The sequence below is a fragment of the Strix aluco genome, chromosome Z, assembly GCF_031877795.1.
Source record: "Strix aluco isolate bStrAlu1 chromosome Z, bStrAlu1.hap1, whole genome shotgun sequence".
Lineage (NCBI taxonomy): Eukaryota > Metazoa > Chordata > Aves > Strigiformes > Strigidae > Strix > Strix aluco.
In genome coordinates this window covers 45,807,906-45,827,950 of record NC_133971.1, presented here as the reverse complement: position 1 = coordinate 45,827,950, position 20,045 = coordinate 45,807,906, and positions in this window count along the sequence as shown.

Sequence of the window (20,045 nt, the reverse complement as noted above, 5' to 3'; positions counted from 1 at the left end):
GCATTTATAGCTTTTTTCTTTTATCACTGAAAACCAAGGAGACAGAAGATACTATATACATCTGTTGTATTTTTTCTGAATGTAATGTGGGTAATTATAGTTAGTGAGATTTTACTTTTTATGCAACAGTGTGATGCAGTTTAAAATGAATGTTGTTCAGATCAAATACAAAGTATGACAAATCTGAACTGTGTCAACATATTCACATACTATCACAGGCATAGGCAGTTTCCAGAAACATATTTGCCGTACAAATTTTTTCCCTTTACTTCAAAAAGGTCAGGTAGTCTTCTACAAATGAGACATTGAATTTTTCTCTTGCTTCTAAATGGTGCGGTTTCAAGGGCATACTGCAACACAGAGGATTTGATATGTGTTAAAAGATTAATGTGCTTATAGTATGAACCAAAATAAAAAGTAACATAGATTTGTGCATGGTTCTAAATTTAGAATTCAGCCAGTTTCATTAAAAAGATCTTTAAAGTTCATAAGGCTACATCCTTTCAGATGAGTTAGAGATGATTTATGATGCTGTATCAGAACTCTTCTTAATATTTTAGTGCAAAACATGGCAAATGATGTTATTGCTTTGCAGTCATTGAAAACTGATAAATATTTTTTGACAAAAACCAGTAAGTTTTGTGTCTTTTCAGCTAAAACCTTTATAAAAATTTTTAACAAAAAATTGAGTATCTGTTCCCCCTTAGAGTAATTTCTGTAAGCAATTATTACCTTGTAAATAGTTCATAAAATATGCTGTGTGTTTGATATATAAAATTAGAGGTGTTTTGATTTTATTTTGAACATAGTATTTGCACAGAATATTTCATCCTCCTGACTGAATGACTATGATTCTTAAAATTATGTTTATACTGTGCATACTCACTGTTTTAAAATCAAAACTATTCTTCAGTAGTATTTATTAGTTTTATTTTAGGTCTTAATATTTTCTTTGAGGTACCTTCCCATAATTGTTTATGCTTAAATAAAAAAAAAAAAAAAAAAAAAAAAAAAGAACAAGAAAGAATGTAAGTATATAGAATGAATTCCTGGAAAAATTCTCATGGTCACAGGTTTGCTTAAGCATTCCCCCTATAACTTAGATATGCTACTGTAATTTCATGTGAAATGAAACCAAAGAAAATCTTCATATGAACTTTTAAGAGGTGAAAGTAATATATTTCTTATACTTCTATATTAGATGACATCCTAATGGTTTAAAAGGTTGTTTCTAATGTTAATCCAACCAGTCTAGGAGTCAGCTATTGACTCTTAGGTATTTTTCAAAATGTCCTGGTTTCATCTAGGCTAGAGATATCATTAGAATGGCTTTGCATGTGGTAATTTTGTTAACATGTCTTCCTGGATCAAATTAATCTTGAAAGTATGAAGACATACAAAGAAAGTATATACAGCCAACAAAAGCTCATAAAAGGATGAACAATTTCTCATGCAAACAATATTATGATGATATAGGTATGCAAATAGAGAAAGAATGTGAAAAGTATTCTGTATATGAAGATGAATGTGAAATAATGATCAGAAAATGAAACAAAGTTATTAAAGTGCAGATGATGTATTGGTGATTTCCCTGCTTAGCATATATTTTATGAAGGTGTGATAAGGTAATCACAAAAAAGTCCATTAAAAATTACTTTATCCTATTAAACAAGATGGGCAACACCTTTAAGATGGCTTTTAATTTTTTTTAAGTAAAGAAACAAACATCTGCATGGAAGAAGTAACAAAACCAATGCAAATGGTCTAAAAATCAAGATTCCCTTTGTACTGAGAAATCATTATTAATGTGATGTGTTTATTGATGGTGCGGAATAAAAAAGAATCATCTCTGAACCCAGTTTCCCCAAAGGTCAAGGTTTGAGTTTATCTCCATTAGAAAATTACGGGTCTGACATCAGATTCAAAACAAAGTATGCTGTTCCTATATCTTTGGGACACAGCGAAGGTTTTTGTTTCAGCCCATTTTTAATATTTATGTAGTCTACATTGTAAAGATGCCAAAGTCTTAGGAAAAGTAGACCTCTTTACTCTCTGCAACTTAATATTTTCAAACAAGCAGAAAGACATATCCAAGTTCCTTTAACAAACCATTAGTTTGTAAATTACTGACATGAGAATTTGTGAAGTTCTACTTTATATTGAATTGACAAGACAACAAAAGAATAATTTTCAGTCTTGAAGATGTTAGTTTATAACATCTGAAGTTGTTTATAAAATCATTTTTTATCATTCATCTTACTATAGACACATGGGGTTTTTTTAATTTGTAACCAAGCTTTTAAAAAAATTCAATAGCTTTATGTAATTTGGGATACCAAACACCATTAGTCTATAAAAAGGTTTTAGATGAATGAAAAAATAGTAAGATAATTATGAATTCTGTCAAGATTTAAGTCAGAAAATTGAAGAGCGATAGAATTTGAACACTAGTTTTTTTAACTTTAACCTTTGGGACCCAGTTAAAGGCTTATTAGTGTCCATTCAAAATCTTAAAGAATTTGCAAAGAAAAAGCCAAGAAAATGCATACTTACAAAGATATATCTTCATAAAAGAAAAAACCTGCTCTCAGATCTTAAAGAAGAAGATATTGCACTAACATAGCTTGGGACTATCTAATAGACGTAAAGAAGATCTAGAAAAATGAAGTAAGGAGTAGGAGCACAGACCTATTAAGTTAGAAATACCCAGTGTTAGAAGTGAAAGACATGACTGTGCAAAGCATCAGGGCTCAAGGCAAACCCCAAGATCTAACAACCAAAACAGCACACTACAACAGAAGACAGTTCCAAAACATTATCTGCACCAGACCACACATGCACATATATTCATTGGGGATACCTCGCCAGGGGATATAGTGGCTCCATTCAGACCTCCCCATCACGCCTAGCCTCATGACCAGAAGCAGCTTTGGACCTAGGTGTGAGTTAGGGACCCAGCTGTCAGGTAGACCTTCTTGATCATGTGCCACCACCAAACTGACATCCCCTGAGGTCTGGTGCTGGGATTCATGAACTTCATCAAGTCCATCCTCCGAAAGAGTGAGAGGCTGGCTGCTGTGGTGCCTGGGAGGGAGCAGTCTTGATTCTGGAAACTGTTTCCAACTTGCAAAAGAATAAAATCCTGCTGTCCTCTGTGGTAGTTCCTAAGGTCTGCCTACATTTGGAGAAAGGAGTGGACTAAAGAAATTAATCTAGTGCATGTGACAGTCATGGGCTACATTGAACAGATTAGACTATACCACAGTATAAAGATTCTGTTACTTTGGATACGGGATTTACACTGAAGGAGAGGTATGCTTTTCTATGACACAAATAAGCAAAAGACAAATAAATGCAGTTAATTTTGAAAATACGCTTAATACTCAATCTGAACAGTAATTTTGTATAGGAGAGACACTTCGTTAGGAGCTATAAGATGTTGATAGATTTTTTCACTTGATCACATAAGAATGTTTAAATCTCAAATATATAATATATTTTGAACAAAAAGCAACTTCCAGGTCACATGCCAATATATCTTAACAGGACTCTAAAAAACACTACAGTACTGGAATAACAAAATTGCACTAGGCAAGTTGCACATACCAAACTGAAACAGAGCAAGATCTTAACAATTTGTTTTCACTTGGCTAAAATTTCAACGGGAGAGTGTTAGTGCACATGTCAATTAAACAAATGCTAGCTGACAGGATTTTAAAGTAAACCTGCTTCATAATGATCACTCTCACCAGAGAGCGAGAATGAAATCATTCCTTTCTTTAATTTTCCATCAGAATATGTAAGGGTTCAACTACATAACCAAGAATCATAATTGTAATGAGAAAATTTCTATTTGTGAAAAGGTAGCCAACAGAACTTGGCAGAAATGTGCTCCAATATTAAATTCTTGAGTTTAACTTGAAATCTTATCAATCTTACACTAAAGGCTGAACATTGTATGTTTCAAGTAAGACAGAGGTAATGCATATGGATTCTGATATCTGCATTTTGTAGAAAGAACTGCAATGTTACTGAACTATAACATCTATTTGTATAATGACCTTCTAAAAGCCTGGAGATTCATATGAATACCTCTGTTTAAAGCTGATTATTAAGGATTATAACAGAGTGTAATTGGATGAATTTATAATACTTCGCAGATTTCATTTTGCATACATTTATATACATGACCATACACACAGATATATGTGCCTATAGACACGAAATATGATGGTTGTGTAGACTGCTATGGATCAGTTTTGCATTAGTTGAGTCCAATTAGCAGCATCATTTTCTATATTTGCAGCAGCTTTGGCTTTAATTTAATAATATCTCCTAATTTACTCCCTAAGAGGGGGACCTTGGCTACTGAAACTAAAAATAGAATGAAAATAGACCATAATTGTATGTATGCTCCAACGGAATCTTTCTTATGCAGTAAGTTATCCCAGCAACCCGGTTTATGGTGTTTTCAGGTTAAGTGGTTATTCTGCGTGGTGTTTGTGGGAAGGCACTGCCCATGAAGAGAAGGTTCTCTGCAGCTTTATTTGCAACTTGCAGGCAGGGCTGGTTCCTGGTCCCTATCCATACTACACTTTCACCTGCTGAGGTTAGTTCTGTGTTGCTTGTCGATACTTAAAATACCTCAGAGGCTTGGTGAAATGGAAATTCAAGGTTATTATAATTTACATTTCATGCAAGTTTTGTACACAGGGAGCACCAAAAGAATTGAAGGAAGTGAAACAAAACCAGAAGTATCATAAATGCAACTGTAAGTATTATCACTTGCTTTATGGAAGAAATCTTCCAGTGATTGGGAAGGAAGTAAGTGAAGCTGAAAAGTGACTGAAAGTCTGAATAAATCTTCCTGTTACCTTTCATGGTGTCAGAAGCAGTGACTTGGGATGTGCACATATCATATAGCACTTCCTTAAAGGCTGGAGGATAGAAGACGGAGCACAGAATGCTAATGTAATAAGGTTTAAGAAACATTCCACATGTCTAGTAAATTTAACCCCTCCATTAAGCTGTCCACATTTTCTCTGAAATATCGCAGAAGGTGTAATTACAATATTCAAGGACAGTGATTAAGTAAAAAACTGTATGTTAAAATACAAAAATAATGTAAGAAAAACAGGAAAAATGTCTACAAGATCATCTAGCTATTGATGAAGCTAATCCATATCAGCAAAGAGTCTTTTTGCCCAAATGGGTAAGTGGCATCACTCAACTGAGTGGAAACAGGCAATGCAACACCAGAAATCAGGTCAGGTAAGTAACATGGATAGATTTAGACCAAGATTGATGAATGATTTTTAGGTCAAGTCAGAACTTGATGGTCTGAAAAAAAAATGGAATTCAGAGGTAAAGGCCATGATTTATGGCTGAAAGCAAATAAAATCTCAAGGCAGTCTAAAGCCTGTTCTTTAAAAACACCGTTGTTCAGGAAATCCTTAGTGCTAATGGGCTGAAAATCAGGCCCAACTGGAGGCGATGGAAAACTGGTTGCTAAAGTCAGTTTTGAAAATCCTGGTCCAAACCTTCTACTGTTTTTCTGAGGTGATGACCTGAAAAGATTCCAAACACTGATATAAAAATGAGATTTAGATATTTTACACATGCAGTTTTGCAAAATGGGATCTAGCACAAATAGAATTACCTGATGAGGTTCAATTATACCCACTGGAATATCATAGTAGAGACACTTGTAATTTCTATTTTTCAAGGCAGTACTACCTTCCTCATTTAAGGTTCTCTGATGAACGTTACAGTCAGTCTCTATTATATCTAACTAGTGCTGACAACTGTAGCACTAAAGATACCCATATACTCTAGTCACAGGGGTTTTTGTATGTAAGGACAATTTTCAAGCAATCAGAAGTTTAACAGAACAGATGTCTGAATTTCTGTGGTATATTGAAGATCATAGGTGTTATTCACTGAGGAGGTACAATTCATATCTCACCCATTTTTGCCAATTTTACTTGTAAATTGCTGTAGCCAATTTGAAGTGCCAGCCACCTCTCCTTCCAAATGAAAATCTTCTCTGTAAAAAGGCAGAAAAGTTTTTTGTTTCCTGTGCTATTATATAACAATAACATGATAAAATGATATGAAGCCACGTGACCAGAGATGATAGAAAAGCAAAATGAAAACCCAGTTCTGCCTGAATAAAACTTAGGCCTGGAAGATCAGGTTCCAAGCAAAATGCAGTGTAAAAAAAGTAGGCATAAATGAAAACTACCATAAACAACATAAACTTTCTGCAAGGACTACTGGAAAGATTACTTTTTCTAATACAATAAGCCAACTGATGGAAGCATTTGTATGAGATCACTTCATGGCATCACATCATGTTTCATGGACTTCTCTTTCTATGCTGATAATACCTTACAATTTTAAACACACAGGCACTGCAGTCTTAATAAGATATCTAAATCCTAATAAGATATCCTAATACCTATATATATAAGGTATCCAAATACCCATATCCTGCAATTCTAATAAAGTATCAAAACTTGCTAGAGTCCATCTAAACTGGCATGTTGCATGAGAAAATGTGCAATGTTGCTAGCAAGAGCTAAACCAGCCTTTGAGCACAGTTGTATTCAGTGCTGAATTTAATCTGATCACGTTAAACTGCAGCTTTTCGAACAAAGAAGAACACTTTTGTGTGCATTATTACATTATCTATGCGCCGTGGTTAGTAAGAATAAAATGGGAGAAAGAGCCACAGTCCCAAGCTGTATACCCTCTTAAATTCAAATCGGAAAAGAAAATAAAAATTATCAGCAGACTTTACCACATGCCAGCTGATGTCTTCAAGCTTGAAAGAGTTTGGGAAAATTACCAGCAATAGCCAGCTTAAACCCTCTAGCAAAAAATTAATACATGCCCTCCTCTCTCCAAATTGCACAAAACCTCTTGTTTCAAAAGTAAATAGCTATGATACAGCATTTGTATATTAACAGAGAATAAGCTTAAATTACAACATGTACTATAAAATTAACAAATAAGGAAAATAAGCAATAGAGTCCTCATATGTTAGACAAATTTACTCCATATGAATTGCAGAAGTCTCAAATATTCAATTAGCAATGAGTAACTCTCTAATGATTATGATATCATGGGTCCTCATGAATGAAAAATTTCACTGGAGATACATACTTATTAAAAAAATCAATGGAGACTATGGCACCCAAATGAATTTTGGAGTTCTGCTTTCCAGAAATGTGGCATTATTAGGAGGAAATCACATTTTCAAAATAGTTAGCAGGAGTTTTTTTAGCCACCTACCTGCTTTATGAATGTTCCGGTCCTGCAGGAATCCCAGGGGTGGGGGGGTGGAGTGGAGGGAGCGGGCGGGCAGGGTTGGTGGCAAGCGAAGAGCAGGGTATGAAAAGCGCTGGGTAAGCTGGGAGTGTGCAGGACCATGACCATGCTCACCCCACTGAGCAGTGCCAGTGGGAGGCTGCTCCCTCTCTCTGACCCTCATCCAGCCCTCATGAACAGGGCACAGGTTTTCCCCTCCCTAGGGTGCTTGATGGCATTTAACAAAACAAACCATGAGATTTGCAACAGGGTTGAGCTGGTCATGTCCAGAAGTAGTCACATGTTCACTGCTCCGTCCATAAGAGGAAAAGGGCCTACAGGACCTAGTTAACAGCAGTAGTCAAATTAAAAAGGTTGCCTGATGACCAGTTTAAACAGAAGAAATATTCATTCAGCCTCTCCAAATCCCTTGAAATGGGAATACTTCAGCTTTCCCAGGGCTTCATTTTGTTGCAGCTCAGCACAGACAGTGTGGACAGGATGCCTGGAGACTAGTACCCTGCATTAGGCAGCTTCACGTATTACCATCCTTCTATTCTTGAAAAAAACTCCAGCATTTTGTTCAATGGGACTTTCCCAACCCTGTGTTACACAGCTTCTTTTAAGCATTCAGTTTGAAAAAAAATGATGTCATTCTGTCACCTTTATAAACTAAGGACAGCAGAGGCAGCATATGCCTGAAGTGCTCAAGTGTTTTTATCCTTTGCTTCAGAGAAACTCCTGCAAATATACACATGCCTTATTCCTCCCTCTTAAACATCTGTTCAAGATTATTGTTGTGTTATGCTTACTATCCCCTGTTTTCCAAAAGTCGCAACTCTCAAGAATAGTATATTTAGAAACAAGCCTTTAAAAATATTCTGAGAAAATTTATTCTCAAATCCTGCATAATTTTCACCAAGCAGCACTCTAAGTATTAGAGAAAGACAAACAGATGCTCACACTCTATCTTATGGTCTAAGAAAATGCTGAATCTATTGATAGATGTAGTAACAAATCCAGCTTTAAATAAGTGGAACATCCCAAATAATCATGTTAAAATTCCTGTTTATTCTGGTAGGCAATAATAGGATTTAAACACAGAGTGCTGCTGAAACTGTAAAACACACTTCAGTGCCAGGGGAAGAAAACGTCATTACTACTCAATGCAAATCAAGGGAGATTATTTAATTAGGATCACTTCATCCTTTAAGCAAATAAAAGAACCTGAGTCTGTTTCCTTCTGCCTTACTTCTTTCTGCCTCCCACCATCAATTCTTTGAATCATTTTGATCAAAAGTGTGATTTAAATCCACATCATATGCTTTCACAACACCTACTTTACACTTACTAGACATTTCTAAGCTTCTGCTAAACAAAATAGGGGGCAAACTTTTCCGACCATGTCTTCCAGAAATAGGTTCCTTGTTAGCATTTAATCTTGCTTTCTCTTCTTTCCTATCTCCTCTGCAGTCAATTATCTTGTTTTCTGCCCTGTTATTTCTTTTTCTAATCACAGCATTTTACAGCCTAGCTCTCAAGGCTATATGCCACTTACTATATCTTCACACTGCAGATATAGGAGCTCTTCAGAGTAGGTGCTGTGTTTTAGCCCTTACAGTAAATTCAGTGCCTACTACTTTGCACCTTTTGTCCTGTAAATGATTTTTATTAAAATGGCAGTAATTCTCATAGGTTTTTTATTCTTTAATGTCTTATAACTAACATCAATAATATCAATGCAGGTAAAATATTTACCACAATATCAGATATATTTTATTACAGGTAAAGCTACTTATGTATTAACGATTATTAGAAAATATTCACTGGACCTTCAAAGAAATACTGTTTCAATGTGCAGACATAGGATTCCTGTAAGTCTTTTCACTTCTGTAATTATTTATTTTCCTCTTATTCTTTTGCTTTCACACTTAAATTCTGATCAGTTCCGAGTAGTTGCTTTCATAATATTTTCTCTCCTCTTCTTCCCTAGAAAGGAGAACAAATAATCTCAAGAGGCCAAAATTTCTTTTCATATTTTCTACATCACAGAATCAAAAAAGACCATTGGTTTGGTATGTATAAACACCTCCATTGTACATCTGGGTTGAAGAACACATAACAGAGTTTGGGTTGGGAAAAAAGACAGGTCCAGATTTTGTTCATTATTACTAAAGTATTCAGTATGATTGTTTTAGTAATGCACCAAAGGGTGTTTTTTCATAAGCACTGCAGTAGCAGCACAGTCACTATCACCAGTTAGTACCATGATTTCCAGGTCCAGGAAATTATGAATATGCTGAAGTTTATCTACTTTAGTAATATGCAGTGCTACGTACATGTCATCTAAGAACCATCTGAAAGGGAGACTGAAGTCAATACACTTACATAAATAGATTTTTTCAAAGTAAAAACAAAAGCAGGAATCAAAATTCTAAAACATCAGAAGAATTTAATACTGTGGAAGTAAAAAAATTAAATAAATGTTTGGTTCATGCCCAGAGCTTTTCTTGATTAGTTTTTTCCCCATTGATATAGAGTGGGGTCCATGTCTCCAAAAATATTTTAGAAATAATTGCAAAACAAAGTAATAATTTACAGAATTTCTGTGCTATTTTTAAAAAAAAAAAATTGTTGCACCTTTTTCCTGCAATTATTTTTTCAAAATAGCATATAATAACATAATCGAAGCTAATAATGTTGGTTTTGTGGCCATGTGGTACACAATAGAACATCCTAGGTATATTTTCTAAGTGACTAGTAAAGGCTTTTATGGCCAAAATAAAAAGTATTGTCCAGATTTATATGATCAAAAATTCTTATTCACTCAGAGTAAGTCTTCCTGAACAATACCTGTCATCAAATGGACAGGTGGCTTGAACCATCAGGACTAGCAGGCAGAAGACACACTTATTGTTCTTTATATACACAAAGTGAGCAAGACCAGTTACGTAATTTAATCTTTCTCCTGCTGCTGCACACACCCACTCAGAGGTGGATACTTTGCAAGAAGTGCAATCCAAATGGAGAGCAGATATGGAGCAAGGTGGATACTAGGCACATAAATATATTGTAAACTGGGACACTTGGAAAACCCAGGACACAGATGAAGGCTGAAGGCCCATGTCCAAATTACAACACTCAACACACAAGCCTAGTGTGAAGCTGAATTTTTGCAATATTTTTCAATCCATAAGAGGCTAGAGCTACTACAAGAACACCAGCATGTAAGTGCTCACATATTTTGGTTTGCCAACTGGTTAACTCAGAAGAAGCCTTTATTTAAGCCTTTTGTTGTGGTTGGAACTCAGTCTGTAGCAAATTGCCATGTGGTCAGTTGTTTACCTACTTCCCCCCGCGCCCCCCCCCCCCCCCCCCCCCGGTGAAATAGGTAAGGGACAAAAAAGTTAAAAAAAAAAAATTACTAGAAAAAACAACAGCAATAGTAGTAGTCCAAAACAGGTAAAATGCAGTAGTGGGTCACCGAGCAGCAACCAGTACAGAGCCCATCCCCAAAGCAGCGATCAGACCACACCAGAGAAACTCCGCCCAGCCGATCCGGAAACCCAAAACAAACCGAACAACCCTCATGAGAGAGCACACACCTGCCTATATGCTGTTTGATGTCACATGACATGGAATGCTCCAGTGATCCATTGGGACCCGACCCTCCAGCTGTGCTCCCTCTCAGCCCAAGGAAATTTAACTCTGTCCTGGCCAAAACCAGTACAGTCCCCACCCCTTGTTCCATGCTATGCTCAGGTTCCAAATACATCCTAAGGAATCACCACCCCTTTCCCAGGTCTCACAGATATCATTCCCTCAGTCTATGGGCCGTCCTTCCACAATGTCTACTGAGTTCAATTAGTCCATAACTTTGGGTTCCATCTGTCATGACAGTCTTTAAGGCTGGAGGAATGAGGTGGAGTTGGCTCAGTCAGTGGAGCAGGAGGCTTAGGATGTGTCAGGAGGATGTTGTGAGGCACCAATTGCAATAACAGAGTTATCTGACAGTTCAATTCATTGGCTATTTTCACCCAAAATCAAATCTCCTTGAGGCACACATTGGACTTCTCCGTCCTCCTGCATTACCCACCAAGTGCACCCAGGTCCTTGGGCAAAAGTGATCCCACGCACGGGTTTACCTTTACCCAATGCAGGAGTAACCCAGACGGTCTTCCCCAGCATATTGCTAATGCTCACTACAGGGACTTTATCCCCATCTATATGTAGGAGGTTTGATTGAGCAGGTCCAGCTTGCTTGGCAGATCCTCTGGTATTGACTAAACAGGTGGCTTTTGCTAAAGGCATGTCCCAGTGTTTGAAAGTTCCACCACCCATTGATCTCAGTGTAGTTTTCAGCAATCCATTGTATCACTCAATTTTCCCAGAGGCTGATGCATGGTAGGGAATGTGATATATCCATTCAATACACTGTTCTGTGGCCCAAGTGTCTATGAGGTTGTTTTGGAAATGTGTCCCATTTTCTGACTCAATTCTTTCTGGAGTGCCATGCCGCCATAAGACTTTCTCCTCAAGGCCTAAAATGGTGTTCCGGGCAGTGGCATGGGGCACGGCATATGTTTCCAACCATCTGGTGGCTGCTTCCACCATTGTAAGCACATAGTGTTTGCCATGCCGAGTTTGTGGGAGAGTGATATAATCAATCTGCCAGGCCTCCCCATATTTATATTTTGACCATCGTCCTCCATACCAAATGGGCTTTAACCATTTGGCTTGCTTGATCCTAGCACATGTCTCACATTCATGGATTACCTGTGCAAGAGCATCCATGGTTAAGTCCACCCCTCAGTCACGAGCCCATCTGTATGTTGCATCTCTTCCCTGATGGTCTGAGGAGTCACAGGCCCAGAGAGCCATAAATTGTTCACCCTTGTGTTGCCAGTCCAGAGCTACCTGAGACACCTTGATCTTGGCAGCCTGATCCACCTGTTGGTTGTTCTGATGTTCTTCGGTGGCCCGGCTCTTGGGTACATGAGCATCTACATGGCATACCTTCACAACCAGATTCTCTACTCAAGCAGCAATACCTTGCCATAATTCAGCAGCCCAGATGGGTTTGCCTCTGCACTGCCAGTTGCTCCATTTCCACTGCTGTAACCACCCCCACAGGGCATTTGCCACCATCCATGAGTCAGTATAGAGGTAGAGCACTGGCCACTTTTCTCACTCAGCGATATCCAAGGCCAGCTGGATGGCTTCCACCTCTGTGAACTGACTCGATTCACCTTCTCCTTCAGCAGCTTCAGTGACCTGTCGTGTGGGGCTCCACACAGCTGCCTTTCACCTTCGATGTTTTCCCACAGTGTGACAGGACCCGTCGGTAAACAGGTTGTATCGCTTCTCATTATCCAGTAGTTTATTATATGGTGGGGCCTCCTCAGCATGCGTTACCCCTTCCTCTGATGCCATTCCAAAATCTTTGCCTTCTGGCCAATTTGTGATCACTTCCAATATTCCCGGATGGCTGGGGCTCCCTATTCGAGCCCGCTGTGTGATTAATGCAACCCATTTACTCCACGTAGCATCAGTTGCATGGTGTGTAGAGGGGACACTCCTTTTGAACATCCAGCCCAGCACTGGCAGTTGGGGAGCCAGGAGGAGCTGTGCTTCAGTCCCCATCACCTCAGAAGCAGCTCAGACCCCTTCATGTGCTGCCAGTATCTCCTTTTTGGTTGGAGTATAGCGGTCCTCAGATCCTCTGTATCCCCAACACCAAAACTCCAGGGGTCGACCCCGAGTCTCCCCTGGCCTCTCTGCCAGAGACCCCAGGTAGGGCCATTCTTCCTGGCTGCAGTGTAGAACACATTTTTAACATCTTGTCCTGTACGAACTGGCTCCGAGGGCTACTGCATAAATTATTTCCTATTTAATTTTTTCAAAAGCCTGTCGCTGCTCCAGGCCCCATATAAAATTATTATTTTTCTGAGTCACTTGATAGAGAGGGCTGACAATCTGACTGTAATTTGGAATGTGCAGACTCCAGAAACCCACAACACCCAAGAAAGCTTGTGTTTCCTTTCTGTTAGTTGGTGGGGACATGGCTGTTATTAATCACCTCCATTGAAATGTGAAGACATCCATCTTGCCACTTTACTCCTAAAAACTGGATCTCTTGTGCAGGTCCCTTGACCTTACCACGCTTTATGGCAAAACTGACTCTCTGAAGGATTTGTATTATTTTCTCCCCTTTCTTAAAAACTTCTTCTGCTGTATTACCCCATATAATGATGTCATGAATGTAGTGTAAGTGTTCTGGGGCTTCACCCTGTTCCAGTGCAGCCTGGATCAGTCCATGGCAAATGGTGGGGCTGTGTTTCCACCCCTGGTCGGGTGGGTACCCCACATCGCCGCGCACCCCACGCCCGGAGGCCTTCCCAGCCGACCCGGAAAAAGAATGATTTTTATTCTTTATTCTTTATTTATACCTTATTTAAGCCTTTATTCTGTTTAACCTAGGTGGAGCTGACGCACTTTTTCTCAGTTATTCCTAACGTCATCTAGATTGTCAAGCCTTGGTCAGGCACTTGACTGTAGCAGTGCTCAAGTAAAAAATCATGAAAGATTATAATTTACTGAGCAATGTCTATAGTGGGAACCTCACCTCCAAGGTGGGTGTTGAGAACACCTGTAGTCAGAGAGAGATCCTTTGGGACTTGCACTAGGCCTGTAATTTCTGATTTGCATCCAGAAGTTTGGTGTGACAGCTGTAGTGCCCAGAACTAATTTCACATGCAAGGAGACAGTAGGAATAAGTAAGTCAAGGCTATCTTGAGCGCAAATTGGACCTGATGCATATATTTGTCAGGTTTTCTTTTTATTTGAATTTATTTTGTTCTGATATGTTATTCCAGGAGCTTTGCCAGTGTCCCAAGGACGCTTGAAGAGCATATTGTTTCTGGGTAACACCTTTTCTGCTGTACATGCCACCTTGTACCTCTTCTTTTGCACAAGACCCCAAACAAGAGAGGAGTGAAGATCCCTTTGGAGCAGTTCCTCCTCCTGCCGCCTAGGAGCAGGGGCAAAGGATGGTCAATTCTTCGATTGTTTGTGCTAGCATTTCTTTGAAGTTCAGTGCATTCTCACTTTGATGCCATAGTATTTGGCATCAACAAATGAAAAAGTATCGGTACATATAAAAAAAAAAAAATAATTTCAGTATCTAGAGCGTAATCTAAAATTTTGCTGAAAATACTAGCGGGGAAAAACCCACTCTTAATATACGCTTTCAAATGGAGATAAGTCTTATAAAAGAGCATCAGAAAGCAGTGATAGCTGCTTGCTCTTCACTCAGCCATGGGAAAGTATTGTTTAATTATGGATGAAGTTCAGCCTTTAGCTCCTTGACCAGTGTCAATTATTCCATCCATTTCCTTCTGTGTGATCATGCTGAGCAGGGGTGGTGCACAGAAAAAATGTGATATTATTCACTCACCTGTATTCTCTAGAGAACATCAAAAACTATAAAAGGAAGGAAGAGGAAATAAAAAAAAAAACAAAACCTTGAGCACTTTGAATTAAGAAAAAAGACAGAATAGCAAGAACTGGTCTAAAACAATAAAGTACAACACTCTCCAGGCAAGAGATCTGAGAAATACAGACAATGCCCATTTTTCTTTAGGCATCTAAATTAAAAAATATATAATTCTTTGAAGAAAATATGCAAAACAGCACTCTTGTAATTGTAATGCTTCTATTGTTAACCCAAAGCAGTGTGTGTCTGAATGGACCTTTTTTTTTTTAATTTTTATTTTTTTATGGACAAGCGTAACCTAAAGGGCAGTTTGATCTCTTGTTTATCTTAGCTTATGTCTCCTGTGTGGTATATTTGCCCTAAGAGGGTTATCCAGAACAAGAAAGCAACTTTGTCCCGTAAGAGGCATTCAGAACATTGTTACACGTCAAAACACTGATGGAATAGGAAAGATGAGAGTTGGCAGTGTAAGACCAGGTTTTTTGAACAAAATTTCTACATGTCCCACCAGCCATTGTCTCTAATTGCAGAGCTTTGCATGTGAGAATTCAAGAAATTAATGGATTTCAATATGGTGTATCAGGATTGCTCCTATGCACAGCATCTTCTGGATAAAGACAGTGCAAGAGCTAAAACCAATACTATGCACTCATGTCTGAACTGCATCGATTGTCCAAAGAAGGACAATGAAGCTGGTGAAGGGTCTGGAGCACAGGTCGTATGAGGAGTGGCTGAGGGAACTGGGGTGGTTTAGTCTGGAGAAGAGGAGGCTGAGGGGAGACCTCATCGCCCTCTACAGCTACCTGAAAGGAGGTTGCAGAGAGCTGGGGATGAGTCTCTTTAACCAAGTAATAAGTGATAGGACAAGAGGGAATGGCCTCAAGACTGGATGTTAGGAAGCATTTCTTTCCAGAACGGATTGTTAGGTGTTGGAATGGGCTGCCCAGGGAGGTGGTGGAGTCCCCATCCCTGGAGGTGTTTAAGAGTCACCTTGACATAGCGCTGAGGGATATGGTGTAGTTGGGATCTGTCAGTGCTAGGTTAACGGTTGGACTGGATGATCTTCAAGGTCTTTTCCAACCTAGACGATTCTGTGATTCTGTGATTCTGCCTTTAAAGGTAAACACCTTCAGTGTTTGTTTCCTCTGTGAGACCAATTCAGCATGATTTCAGCAGATGTGTTGATTTCCTGTGAGATAAACTGGTTTTAACAATACTTTATCCCAAACATATTTTAGTTACTACAAGTGCAAGAAAAGAACAACTTAAGAACAATTTCTGCATCTTAAGCTCAAGTAAGACTTGGACTGAAGCCAGTAAGTCATGATTAAGACTGTCAGCTTGGCCTAAGCAAATGACAATAGTATACTGAGAACAATTGAGTAAAAGCTGAGTATAGGTCACTAAAGCTGCCAAGCAGATTTATCCAGCTGTACTTCTTGAAGATTTTGCGCACACCTCTGTCATTCTGGAAAGCATTGGTGAGAAATGAAACCAAAGAGCAACACAGACTAATCAAACACTAGTCTCTACCTGTATAGGGCAACAGGAACTGTGTCTTTTCTGTTGCATTTATGTGTCATTCTTTTTCTCCCTGTTGCTCCCCTGTGTGGTTGTATTAGGTTGAAAACTCTTGAGAGTTTAAATGAAAACATGACCTAAATGCCCAGCATCAATGCAGCATACACTGTACAGTGTGAACATTCACAATAAAGTACTCGTTAGTAAAACAAGAATTCTTGATTACAGTGATTACCATGGTATAGCAGTCAGTCTGTGCTGCAAATCCTGAGAAAACTTTGCTGAGGGACCAATTTTTATTTAACCTGGGATGATGTAATGGTATAATACAAAGAAACCCAGAAATGTATTCTAAACAGCAGCAGCCTCTACCTTCATCTGTAGCTTAAGTCTGCCAAGCCACAGTATGAATGTGGCAGATATCATTGGAGCCTGAGAGCAGAAAGGACTGCTTGAAGACCTGCATTCAGTTTCAGAAAGTAAAATTCCAGAGATGTCCTTCATGGCTATACATTTTTTCATTAATACCACATTGTGTACTTTGCAAATAACTCCAACAGAGAAAATGTTTTGCTTCACTGCAGAAGAACTATATCGACAACAATTCTGCAAGTTTTTTTTCTGTTCTCCTATCATATCTCTATGCCACTACGCCAGCCTAGTAAACACCAGTGTCACTACACCAGCCTAGTAAACACCAGTCTAATAGAGGTAAATCCAGGGGCAAAATTTTCACTGCAACTTATAAATCACTTCCGTAGCGTCCTTATTTTGGGGTGTCTCTGCCAGATGTAGTTACACTCCACTTTCTCCCCACGTTCATCAACTGTCTGCCACCATAGATCAGCTGCTGTGAAATGCATGTAGCTTAGATTACTGACAGCTAGGTCAGTTATTATTTCCTATGCAAAACTCAGTCACCTCATCAGAAACACATGAATAGAACTAGTTCTTACCAGGAACTTGAGTCTGAGCAAATGTTACAACTTCAGCTGTAGAGGTGTACTTAGTCCTTTTGTAACATTTCACACACAGTAGCTAGTTCAACTTTTTTTGCCATCCTGATAGGCATCCAGTTGTTAAATAGAAAAAAATCTATTCTGCAATCCAAAACTGTGACTGCTGATGAGGCAGACATATTTAACTTACCTTTTAGAGGAAAATAAAGTGACAAATGTGACATCAATCCTTAAAGGTGTTTCAAGGGTAATCCTGAAAATACATATTTGAAAGTCAAACTTTAGACCATTAAAAATCATTCCCAGAAAGATAAAGAATTAATGATCACTGAGATCAGTATGACATCCTAGGAAATAATCAACATTGCTTTTGTAGCTGGAAGTAATAGCTAGTATAGCAACTAGATTTATCTAAAGAAATCACTTAGTACATGTGGGTAAGCATGAGCTAACTGATACCATGTAGTTGAACTTTCAGAAAAGCTTTCAGCCTTGCTCCTCATCAAAGGCTGGTTCCAAAGATGTTACAAGATAGGAAGAGAAGACAAGGCCAAGAAATAGCAATTTATTAAAGATAGGAAATAATATATAGAAAGAAAAGGTTGTTTTTATCAAAGGGGAAGATGCCACAAGATTGCTACTGAGATCTATGCATTTTACGAATTTATAAATAACCATGAAAAGAAGACAATTAGGTAGGTGATAAAACTTGCCAACAACATTGGAGGCATGTAATGGATTCCCTACAAAAAGTAAAAATGTACTAGGATGCTTTATCTTGAAAATAATATGACCAAAGGGAAACAGCTGCAGTTAATTAAATTACAAACAGAGAATGATTCCAACAAAATTATCAATGAACAGGTTTAGCAATCAGCCAAACAGGAATAGATTCGCTTCTAAGCCTTCCAATGAACATGATCAAGTTTTGCCTGCAAAAACAAGGTTCTCGTGTGCAGATTCAGTCAAAATTGTAGATAAATGTTCCTTAAGTGAGGAAGCCAGAAAGAAAATCTAGGGTTTTGTTCACCTGACTAGATACAGGAAGGAAGGAAGCTGCAATCATCACGGGGAGTGCTTCAGGGCCTCTGCAATTTCCCCCAGTGGATAGCTGTGGTCCTTCAGGAGTAACCCTGGCAAAGTACACTTATGGGACTGGCTGCATCAGCACTTCTCCCAAGTACTTAGCTCTGCATCCTGCCCTGTGTTATTAAAGAGCAGGGATAGTTATGTGCTTTGGGGGGACTGCCTGCTAGCTGGACTGAGACGCATTTGGCATTGTTGATCTACTCAAATAATGTTTCCAGCACCAAGTCCCACAGCTCAGCTTCCAACAACTGAATTCAGAAGCCTATTAAGTCATTCCAATAAGAGTGGAAAAAGAGTAAGAAAGAGGATTAAATACCTAGTAATACCATGGAGAAATATAAACTCAGGGCTAGGGAAACTTGTTCCGGCTTGTGGGAATATTTTGTATTAATATGTGGCCTTAATATATTCTTTTGTAGTCCAGTACTGTAAAAGAACTGAATCACTCTCCTATTGAAAAGTATATACAGAAAATAACAAAACACAAATGTTTCTCTGTACACTACACATCTGTAAGTCATATCATCTTTTTCCTTTCCTTAATATTTCAGCCTTGACTAAGAAGGACTTAGAGTTCTGTCTTTCCCTTTTGGCTTTCCTTAGAGCAAGCCAGATGCCTCATGGAGCTATCAGCATGGTTTATTTTTCCTGGCTTGGATGCAAACCTCTAGTTATTAATATGAGACTGAGCTCTGCTAGCTGACAATTTAAGATAAAGTAAATTGGAAGTGACATAAAGGAGCATGTGGGTGTTAATGTGCGTCACCAAGGTTCTTTTCTGACATCCTGAAAGGTCTCGTCTGTATGGTCGACACTAGCAACCTTTACCATTGACCCTGAGCTATTAAAGGGTAGACACTCTCATTGATTTGTAAAAGTGACAGATGTGGCATGTGGTTGTAAATTAGCCATGTGAAGTCAGTCTCCAGAGATTTCCAAGCATGTTTTTTCCTTTGCTATGATTTGTGTTTGCCCATTTGCCAAGCTGCACGAAGTGAAGCACTTAACTCTTTTTCACCAGTCATCTTATTGTACACTCTTTTTCTGAGTTTGGATAGGTTTTTTTCTTTTTTTCCTTCTTCCTCTCCACCTAAAATATCGTGATTCATAGGGCTAAACTTCTGCTCAATTGTTTCTTAAGATGTTTTTCTTTTTCTCATCATAGTATTTCTGAAGAAGGTTACCAAAGCCATATCAGGATAAACTGAAATCTCTTTTAAACGCTTGAGCCCTAACTTTTATTTACAAATGTGTATATATGTATGTATGCATAAGTATGTTCATTAATTTGGCATATAGCAGTATGTCTCTTCTGGTGAAGACTTAAGCGAAGGCTTTGTTAACCACTGAACTATAGCTGTGGCTCACATACACTGCTGACACAGAAACCCAGCTGTGACAGAATTGCACAATTGAGACAGGGCTAAATCACCTTATACAGCAGCAATTGCATAAAGCAAAGGATGATAACAGGAAATAAATATTATTTTCTAAGCTCAGTCACATGATTTGCTTCAGTCTTCTAACAGGTATCTACAGTGATTGCAAGAAATTAAGACTTATGGGTGACCTAGAACCACCACATGGTCCATTCCCAGCAGGCTGACATTAGTTAGAGCACACAATCTGCTTTCTCTGTTCAGTCTGCTTGAGAATTTCTTTCCATGGAA